Below are 11,183 nucleotides of genomic sequence, written 5' to 3'. Positions count from 1 at the left end.
GAGAAGGCATTACGTTGCACTGTTGCGTCAATCATCTGTCACATCTGAAACGTAAATAAAGAAATCCACCGGGGAAATTATCATCAAAACATTTGCTTCACCATATTTCTCCTCATACTGTAAGATATCATATGTTGAGGCATTTAAATCAAACGCTCTGACAGTTTACCTCCTGTTGTCACTCACATTAGACCTAGATACACCATAGAAATGTATATAAGCTATTATTTAAAATGAATACATTTTTTGAGTTTTTATTATTTGTTATTTTGTATTCATTTTCTGCCAGAAGGGAGAAGAATTCTGTTAAGTTGTTTCCTGTGCCATTTCTGACTCCACTGGATGAAATCTTTAAATAAAAAACATAAATTACCCCAAAATAAGAAAAATTATTCTGGATCACAATCACTTCCTCAATTTTTTGCCATTTTTTTCGCCACAATAATCTAGTCGCATAGGATTCCGACACATTTGATGCCAGATGCCCTCCCTGTTGCCCCTCGCATGAGTTTATCCAGATAGAGTTTCACCAAGACATTTGAGCTGCACAATATTGGAAATAATTACAATATGCAATATGGTTCTATTTTAATATAGTTTTATTTATTTCAGTTATTTTTTTATGTTCAGCAAATTGTTGGAGCTGGAATTGAACTCGCAACGCTGCACATGGAGTCTGGCATACGTGCTATCCACTTAGCCACCGAGCGACACAAATTCAGCCATTTCATGCTTCAATGTATTCAGTCAAACTCTAAGTCAAAATCTGCCTATACAGTTTCAAATGGAGGATGGAGGTGTATATGCGATTTATTTATAGTTTTTGTTATATCGATTATTGCATCAGCCAATATTGCGATACCGATCATTTTGCGGTATATTTTGCAGCCATAATTCACTGACTGTAACCGTCTGCAACTCCCTGAATAAATAAAAGAAACGTCAGATTAATCCATATATTATTTCAGTCATATTGCAGAGTAGCTTTGAGTCCCTTCACAAACAGTCTTCCCTCTTTTCCCCCCTCTTTTTAAATATTTCAAATGTTAATGTGATCGATGTTGCGCTGTCTGATCATTTCTGTGTCTTCTTTGACCTGTCTGTTTCTCCCAAACCTCCGGTTGGTCCTGCAGTTGTTCAGAGGAGACACATAAGTGATGGCACAGGTGCACTGTTTATGGAAATGATAAACTTTGAAAATGGCTCATGTTCTAATGTAAATGATTTGTTGAACTCTGTTACATCTAGTGTTTTGAATGTTCTGGACACCATCGCCCCTATAAAGGCTAAAATGGTTAAAAATAAGCAGAAGGCGCCGTGGAGAAATGATGATTTGGTCAGGGCACAGAAAAGGGAGTGCCGCAGGGCCGAGCGGAAATGGCGCAAGTCAAAGCTCCAGGTTCAAAAAGAGATTTACAAAGAAAAGCTGAACATGTACAACCTAATCTTATGTAGAACTAGGGAAAGATATTTTTCTGAAATAATTGGAAGCTGCAGTAACAACTCGCGTGTCCTGTTTGCCACAGTAAACAGATTAACAAACCCTCCAGCTCAGCTGCCGTTAGAACTCATTTCCACATCCAAGTGTAATGAGTTTGCATTATTCTTTAATGACAAAGTTCAGGGCATTAAAAATGCTATAAATCCCACAATGCAAAAAATTACCCTAAAACCACCAAGACACTTAGAGCTAACTCACTTTGCACCAGTAACTGACAAAACTGTCCATGAGATCATCACCAGTCTGAGTTCATCTACATGCTGCCTCGATGTGTTACCCACCAAATTTCTAAAGTCTGTGCTGAACAGTTTGTTAGCACCATTCACTCACATAGTTAACATGTCGCTTCAATCTGGAACATTCCCAATGTCTTTGAAAACTGCGGTCATAAAGCCTCTCCTAAAGAAGAGCAGTCTTGATGCCGCAGTACTGAGTCATTACCGGCCCATCTCTAATCTGCCATTTTGGGGCAAAGTCCTTGAAAAGGTTGTTTACCAACAGCTCACAGATTTCCTCTTAATAAACAACTCATTTGATGTTTTTCAGTCAGGTTTTAGACCTCATCACAGCACTGAGACTGCTCTTGTCAAGGTGACAAATGACATCCGCCTGAACACTGACACGGGCAAAGCCTCAGTCTTAATTCTGTTAGATCTGAGTGCTGCTTTTGACACTGTCGATCATAGGATCCTCTTACAGAGACTAGAGGACTGGGTGGGCATCACTGGCACTGCCCTAAACTGGTTAAGGTCCTATCTGGAAGACAGGAAGTACTTTGTTGAAATTGGTAGCTGTGTCTCAGACCACATGACCCTGACCTGTGGAGTGCCCCAAGGGTCAGTCCTGGGTCCCCTTCTGTTCAACCTCTACATGCTGCCGTTGGGTCAGTTGATACGCAATGAAAATGTGTCCTATCACAATTATGCAGACGACACTCAGATCTATGTTTCACTGTCGGCAGGTGACTATGGACCAGTGGATTCACTCTGTCACTGCATCCAACAGATCAGTTTGTGGATGCAAAACAACTTTCTCCAGCTGAACTCAGACAAGACTGAAATAATCGTTTTTGGCCCACAGAAACAAAGAGAAAGTGTTAGCGGTCACCTCCAGAGTCTCGCTCTAAAACCTACAAACCAAATTAGAAATCTGGGGGTAATAATGGACTCAGACTTGAACTTTAATAGCCACATCAAATCAATAACATCAGCAGCTTTTTACCATCTAAAAAACATTGCCAAAATCAAAAATATACTGTCAAAACCAGATTTAGAGAGACTTATCCACGCGTTTGTCTCCAGTAGATTAGACTACTGTAACGGCCTGCTCACTGGTCTCTCCAAACGAGCTGTAAAACAGCTGCAGTACATCCAGAACGCTGCTGCTCGGGTCCTGACCAGAACCAGGAAGTACCATCACATTAGTCCTGTTCTCAGGTCTCTGCACTGGCTCCCTGTGGCTCAGAGAATAGACTTTAAAGCAGCTCTGCTTGTGTACAAGTCTCTCCATGGCCTAGCACCAAAGTACATCTTGGATATGTTAGTGCCATATGAACCATCTCGGACTCTGAGGACCTGAGGGACCGGCCTCCTGCTGGTGCCCAGAGTCAGGACAAAACATGGGGAATCTGCGTTTCAGTTTTATGCAGCTAAAATCTGGAACAGTCTTCCTGAAGATGTGAGACAGGCTTCTACTCTGACAATGTTCAAATCTAAGCTAAAAACAGTTTTGTTTAGCTGCGCATATGACTGAAGGGATTTTTTCTTTGCACTCTTCTCTTTTGTTTGTGATTTTACTAGTTTAGAAAATCAGTTGGATTGATAATTTTTAATTTAGTTAATTTTATTGTAGTTAATTTTTATCTTTGCACTCTTCTCTTTTGTTTGTGATTTTATTAGTTTAGAAAATCAGTTGGATTGCTAATTTTTAATTTAGTTAATTTTATTGTATTTCTGTAATTTCTTTGTGATTTCAATGCATTTTTCCTGCTGTGTGAAGCACTTTGAATTGCCTTGTGTATGAAATGTGCTCTACAAATAAACTTGCCTTGCCTTGCCTTTTCATTCTCTTTTCATTCTCTTTTCATTCTCTTTTCATTCTCTTTTCATGCAGATATCGGCGCGTGAATCCGTGCCACCTCCGTCAGCCGGCTCGGGTGTTTCCTGGTGTGGAATGGCTTGCACAAACACTGTGACTCGTGCAGAATGGCAATGAGGCAGGTGCCCTGGGACTCCGCAGCTGTCGCCGAGATAAGAGGAGCAGATCATAAGCATTCACAAAATGCACTCGGGATGTCCCAACAGGTGAGGGGGAAAAAATCACCCAGATGACCTTAACATCAAGCGTGAGAATAACATGTTAAGCCTCAGGTGTAACGAGTCACATTTTATGAGACCAAAGCAAATGGATTCATGTTATGGAGGAGTAGGAAGAAAGAAAGAAAAGAAAGAGAAACGATAACTTTAAGGCACAAATGAGTGTCTCTTTATATGCTTCACCAAGCCTGTATAAGTGGTTTTTAAATGTTATTTTTGTAGCACTTTGGTCCGTTTTGTTGTGTTTAAAGTGTGTTATAAATAAAGTTGCAGTTGCAGTAAATGGACAAGAATGTGTAAAAAAGCTATGGGTGTTAAAAAATTTACACATTAAAGGTTCAGCTAGTAACTATTTCTGATAAGTTAATGGTTTGCCATCTGCTTGTCTCCATGGAGATTTTAACACTATACTGTGGAACATTCTTGGCAAAGCAAAAACATATTGCTCCTTTAGTAAGAATAAGCTGTTGCGTCATAAGGCTTCGGTGAAAAAGTAGAAAAGCACATGTTTTTATTGACTAACATCTTCTGACTGGAATAAAGAACCAGGATCTGAGTTTGGGCGGCGGGATTAATCACAGTCAAATTGAAATCGCACCAGCAGCAATTTCTGAAGTACCATCATTTCCTCCACAAACAAATCATTCTGTGGTTTCAGTCTTTTTGTCAATTCTCCCGGATGTGTTTGAAGTGTGAACTACGTACAGAATCCTATTATGAAAAAATCTCATTGTAATACTTGTCAGAGAAACTACATATTTTTTCCCAGATCGTGCAGCCCTAATTTGGTTTATTTTGGTTTTACCCTGAACTGATGATTACAAATAAATACAGCCAGTCAAGGTTAACTTTATTGTCCCCATCGGGAAGCTTGTCCTCTGCATTTGACCCCATCCTTCAACACCGCTGGGCAAACCTGTCAGGGGCAATGAATAGACGAGCTCAGAGCAGCACTCAGGAACCTATAGATCAGGAGATTCCAGATCTATAGGTTCCTGAGCATTGGTCCAAGGCATAGGGCCCACTGCCGCCAGAGGGGGATATAATTAATAGCACTTTACTAAGTCGTAAGTCAATGTTTAATTACTAAACTTTATTTCAGGTACATAACATTAAACTATAACATAAGTCGTTCATTTTAGTAGTTCACTCTAAATGGCAATATTGATTTGTGAAGGCTTAATAATAGAAACAGGCCCATTGACTTCCCGTTCAAAACTGTAGAACTAATAAACTCTTGGCTGTAGTCGACAGAAGATATTCTTGGTCGACTCAATGTGCATTGATTTGTCGACCAAGTGGGGGCGATGCGTTGTGATGGCAAAAGATAAAAAAATAATGAAGTATCTCTATGATAAGTCCATATATTTGACCAAAACTGCAGTGACTACAGAGTTTCTTTTTTTTTTTTTTTTTTTACAGTGAACTACCAGTAAATAGTGTATTTGTCTGTAAAACAGCAGGTTAAACTTTAATTTACTTCCAAATCTCAAGATATCTCACAAATTTCTTCTCTTTACTGCTGTTTTGAAAATAAATCCTATAAAATAGCGCAAAAACAATTAGTTGACTTATAAAAAACTTTGGTAGACCAAGACACCCTCGAACAATTAATCAACTGAAGGTCAACTGCTCTAATAAGCTCTGCCTTTTCATGGTGACCTTTCACCAAAACAAGTAGCGGATTTTCATTCACTTGTTTTCATTTTTGAAACGTGGATAAGACACTTTAGAGCCCTACCTGTATTACCCAGAGTCTTCATTGGTCAAATAATCACAACTAAGTACAGTGCTGTGGGCGGGGATAAGGGGAAGGTGAAAGTAGAGATTTTCTGCTCACTGGAGCCTCAAATGCAGGACAATATAGGTTTACTCTAACATGCAGGAATCAATCAAACCACAACTTTGAGTAAACAAATGATGAGGAAACACTGTAGGCTAAGATCTCATTAAAGCTGATTTAGCAGAATATGTCCCCTTTAATAGCGTGCAGTATTAGGATTGGAATATTGTAAGGAAATAAACTACAGGGGGCTCTGAGGCGGTGAGGAAGGAGGGCCAAGCTGTAGGTTGAGGAGTACCTAGCTTTAGGATCAGCCTATTGTGCATATTTTAGGTTGTATTGGAAAGTGGACATAGAGAGAACATGACACAGACACAGCTCTTCTTAATGTAATTGTACCAAACATTTAGTGAAGTGTGTGCAAGTGTGTTCTGTTTATTCCCTGAAGGAGACGGCTGCATCACCTGCTTTGAGACCTTGAGTGTTTGGTGGTGAGAGCTGCATTTTAAGACAGCATTTTAATAAATAATGTCTTGCTGGCTTTGTATCGTTGTTAAAATAGAATAAAAATCCAAAATGATGATAATCACACTAATAGCTGCAATAATTATTCCTTCCTTGACCTATTAAAAAATAAAATCTCATTAATCTGACTAATTAGAACGTTCTCTTCTTACACAATAATTATTAACAACGCCAAGCAAGAGCAAAAACAAAAGACAATGTTTAAGACAATAAAAAGCACAAAGTTACACACATTTTCTTCACTTATGCTAAACTATGCACACCCCTAGTTAAGCCTGCTGTGTACAGTGGCAGTATTCACCTCATAGTGGTAAATAAATTATGAGAATGGATTAAAATTCTGCCAGGATAAGGAGGCCTCGTCGCATCAACTCTCTTTGAAAAAACACTGTGAAATCTGCCTCTATTTTCTTTCCAACACATTCATTTTTTTGATTTTGATCTCCCTCTTGTCCCCGCCTCAGTCCTGCCCTGTTCTTATCGCCTTTCATTTTACCCTCATTGAAGAAACAAAAACAAATCAGACGTACATTTTTCTCATGTATAAATAATATTTCCATTAACATTTTTGGTGAGACGGGAGCTTGCAGACGGAGAAGTTCCTAGAGGAATATGTTTTTTTTTTTGAGTCTTGACTACAAAGGTTGTGTGTATCGTTGTGCAAAAACAAGCGGTTGTTTTATTATATCTGTCTCTACCAGCTGTAGCAATTTAATTTAGTATCTAACTGGGTCCACTGGGAGTCAGACACTATTTCCACTGCTCATTAAAAACAACTGAAACTGAATTGAACTGCAGGAACTCGGTGATCCAATAAACATGATCCTGGTGCTATTATTGCAACTGGTTGACAACATACTGGAGTGCGTATCGATTCTTAATATTTGAAATGTGTCCTAAAATACAAGAAACTCAATTTTCCTTGAGCTGCATGTCGATGTAGCCTAGGCCTGTCATGTGCGATATATTGCTGAGGAAAAATAAAGACAATAAACAATAAAATAGAGGCTACTTGCCACTGACAAAACAACTGGACTATCCTCGGCCCTAAAAATATTCATATAAATAAGAATAAATAGCAGAATGAAACACTTTAGTTGTTACTTTATATCTATAATGAGTCATAGAAGGTGTTTATGAACCTCTATACAGCTCAGATCTTACTGTTGAAGTGAAAAATAACAAAACAAAGAAGGAAAAGAAAAGAAAAAGTACCCAAGATAAATAATTAACCCCAAAAAGTATTGTTCCGTCATTTATTGAACCATAAGTCAACATAGTGATCATCGTGAAAGGCCTAATACAGCCACAAAATGGTCATATTTAAAGGTGAACTGTGTAGCTTTTCTGGTGGGGGGTTTGTCTCCATGGAGATGTTTATTCTCAGCCTAATGTTCCACAGTACGGCATCAAATGTATCTTTCATATATTTAGTTACGTAAAGTTAGTTAAGTTAAAGTTAAGTAAAAAAAAAAAATACTTGAAAAACATGCATTCCTACTGTGAGCGGGCTTTCCACAGATCTGACCTGTAACTTGGCCCGGTGACATCACCTTATTGTCTCCGTTGAGAGCAATGACATCTCCATGGAGAAAAGCAGGTAGAAAAGTTACATAGTGCACCTTTAAAATGTACATATGTTTTCGGTTGTACAAAATGTTCATTGAATCGCATTGAATTGATCGGGTGGAATTTCTTCTCACAATTTCTTCCTGCACACGCTCAAAATGGCCATCTTCTGTCTGCAAACAAAAGATTTAAAAGAAAAGGTGTCTACACTTGTGCACAATAAAGCTGAAATGCTGGAGGTCACTGGAGGATCACAAATGGCTGCTCCTCCATCAGATTTGCCCTTTTCCACAGAACAGACGGGCTCTTAACACTGGCCCTGAAAGATATCGTTCAGCTGAAAGCACATGTGCTGGAGGATCTTTTACACAATTACAGACAGAACCCAGCTAGACGACGTGAGAAGTAGTTCATTACCGTTAGGATTCAAATTTTTGAGAAACAGGATATTGCAAATCACTAAAACATTTGGGAAGCCTTAACGTTATGGAGGCTTTATTATGAAAATGTGGAGAGTCAAAGGTGCTCATTTTCTTTGTATTTGTACTGTTTATTTTTGGAAATGCCAGAATTTATGTTTTTAGTTTAAATGATTAACATACATTAACAACAAACATACATTAACAACATACTGGGCTGAGATAGATAGATAGATAGAATAATTTGTACATTATCCTGTGTAATTGTCTGTCTGATCACTAAACACAGACATAATTCAGACAACAAAAAAACAATAATTCAGCCAACATATTAATAAATGCTCAAATAGAGAAAGAAAGACATTAGAGAAAGATTGCTTATTTAAAACCAGCTGCATGGCTCAGCGGTTTGCACTTAAGACTCACAGCAATGTCCAAAACCTGCCAAGGTGCTTCTACCGTAATACTATTTTAAAGTAGCAGTAGTTGTATCTGTTTTTGGTTCCCCTCCCTTCCTTTGATGTGTATTCACTTTGGTTGTACTGGATGGATTGTGTATTCAACATCGGGGCTTACATTTGTGAGCTTGTTGACACCATGAAATCCTGTTTCATTGCAGAACGAATGAGCCTAAACTTCTCTCTTTTCTGGCAGCTGATCAAATTGCTTTCAGATAGATTCAAAAAACTGCGTGGAAATTCTGTATTGCTGCAGAAAGGTCACACTGTGTCATGCTCTGCCATTTAGGGGGTTCATATCAGCCAATGTAATCCTGTTTGGCCCCAGTGGACTGGCTCGTCTTGCCATGAGCTACTTTGGCATTGGCACCGCTGCGGTAAACGTGCCAGTATAACCGCTTTCAAATTGGAAATTCAATTGTTGTCTGCTGGGAGAACATTGAGGAAGAGACGAGAAGAAATAAATTTTGCTCTCAAATCCATCTAAGGCTTCTTGGATACAAACGCAGAAGTAAAGCTGGGCAGCACGGTTAATTGCGATCTAATTGAAATCACAATTTTAATGTTGGTAATAGAATGTCCTCTGCAAACACTTTTTGTCTTTTCATGGAAGGACAAAATGCTGATCTTGTGGTTTGGACCTCTACAAATCCTGTTCTGAAGTGTGATTCTTCTATTAGTTTAGCAGTTCTATTCCATTTTTGTCTCAGTCACCAGCTTCATATTTCAGTGTTCGCTGCTGAAAGACTTCTTAGCATGTTTAAAATGTGAGCTTTTGAAACATAAACTTCAAATGTGAGCGCAACATTTTTCAAAAACATGGCGATTCTACAAATTGTGTGCAGCTTTACTAGGCTGATCCTTTTGAATACCACACAACCGCTTGCCATACCTTCTCCATAGCGACCACTCCGCTATATTTGCATTTTCCTCACCTGTTACCGCTCGTGTCCATCTCATCTAAATGCAGCCACGACACTTGCGTTTGCCGGCACAAAATCACTGCTTTATAAGGTGCTTCATACACTGTTACTACCACGTTGCCTTAATATTAATAGATTTTGTTGCTCTAGGAGTGTCCTTCTGTGATAGGACGCAGTGCTTTCTACTGCCTGCAGACTCTGAAACGGGCAGGGGAAAGAGAGAGAGAGAGGAGAGGGAGGAGGATAGAGAGGGAAGAGGTAGGGCAAACGACATGTGGGTGCAATGACTGGGGGTTTATTGCAGAGAGCTGGGTGTGGATAGCCCAGGGATTTCTGTAGTGATAGTAACGTTTTATCCCCCCCCTTCTTCCCTTTTGTGTTTGTGCTCCAGGCTGCTGTGAAGGGCTAGCACATGTGAGCGACGCGCCTAAAGAGAGAGAGAGAGAGAGAGAGAGAGAGAGAGAGAGAGGGGGATGATGCTGGAGAAGCCAAGAAACTGTCCTCCAATCAGGCGACAGCGGCTCCGCTCGTCTCCTGGAGCAGCCGGCGGTGATTTACGACTGACCTAGGACACCGCACTGCACAAGACTACAGCTGTGAGCACCTGGATAGAAAAGAGGAACTACATGCTCCCAACTCTCCCATTACAAGGATTACCGCGCACCAACGGACTCGTTTATTTGACTGAAGAAGGACTATCTTTGATTTTTTTTTTTTAATGTACACTTTAGATTCAAAGGACACTGATTAGAAGTAAAGTTACGGACATGCAAGAACTGTTCAAGTCGTCAGTCTGTCCGGATGATGCACTGCTCGGGTTGGATCGGTCCCGGTTGGAGCCCAGTTTAGTCCTGATGTTGACTCAAGGTTTGGTCCTGCTCTAGCCCTGGACGAGCCTTGGTCTAGTCCACGTTTAGTTTCAGCTTTTGTCCCAGTTTAAATGGTGTGTGCGCCAGTGGGAACACCCATAGATAGCTTCCTTGTTTTGGTCCGCTCTTGGGATTACACGTGTCTTGAATGGGGATTAACCATCTTTAAAATGTTGTAGAGAGGAGAATGGGGCGAGGACCTTTTAGCTGGGTGTCGCTGGAAGCTTGTATAGATAAAGGTTCAGCCTGGATGAGAGGGCAGGCGTTGGAGAGGGCACTGTAGACATGCCTGAAAGATTGCCTTTTGAGCTGGGGTACCCTTGAGGGGATGGAGCAAGCCAGATGAAGTGCCAAAATATTGGAGATGTGCGATGCGCTGACGAGTGAATGTCCTAAAGCACAAAATCCAGTTGATCTCTGACATGCCGGTATTGATCTTTTAACGTTGTGCCAAATCTTAAGCGCTTACTAATTCAATTACAATCTCGCCCGCAGCGGCGTATGCACTTTGGGGAACACACCACTTGTCATCGTTGCTGACACCTCATGGATTTGTTATCGTCGCATCTGTCTGCCACAACCTCCCCGCTTTGCCATAGAGTGTCTGGCAGCTTTCATTCAAAATATTGCATTACCGGCTGTTTTGGAAAAGCCTGTCTGTGTTTATGTCACGTTTGCTGACAGCGGCAGGAAAAGTGGCAGGTCGTGACGAGCGTGGCGATGCGATGGAGATAGAAGGATGTCGTGTTCCCTGTTTTGATTCAAGGTGTGAGGTTCTTTTTTAATGTATTTTGGGGCAAGCTGCTTATCTTGGGCGGACA

The 11,183-nt window shown here is 40.2% G+C and overlaps 1 protein-coding gene and 1 long non-coding RNA gene across 2 annotated transcripts in view; both read left to right on the top strand.

The window, feature by feature from the left end:
* wasb (WASP actin nucleation promoting factor b) overlaps positions 1–11,183 on the top strand; it is a 126,467-nt gene that overhangs the window by 109,853 nt on the left and 5,431 nt on the right. The window lies entirely within an intron of this gene.
* LOC140362813 (uncharacterized) lies at positions 3,618–10,156 on the top strand. The gene is made up of 2 exons (XR_011927120.1): positions 3,618–3,804; positions 9,885–10,156. It is a non-coding gene; the product is annotated as an uncharacterized lncRNA (long non-coding RNA).

The sequence above is a fragment of the Eucyclogobius newberryi genome, unplaced genomic scaffold, assembly GCF_026437365.1.
Source record: "Eucyclogobius newberryi isolate DKJ021-1_F unplaced genomic scaffold, fEucNew1.0.hap1 SCAF_17, whole genome shotgun sequence".
Classification (NCBI taxonomy): Eukaryota; Metazoa; Chordata; class Actinopteri; order Gobiiformes; family Gobiidae; genus Eucyclogobius; species Eucyclogobius newberryi.
Note: the sequence above shows the minus strand (reverse complement) of the source record. Positions and strands in the feature narration are given on the sequence as shown.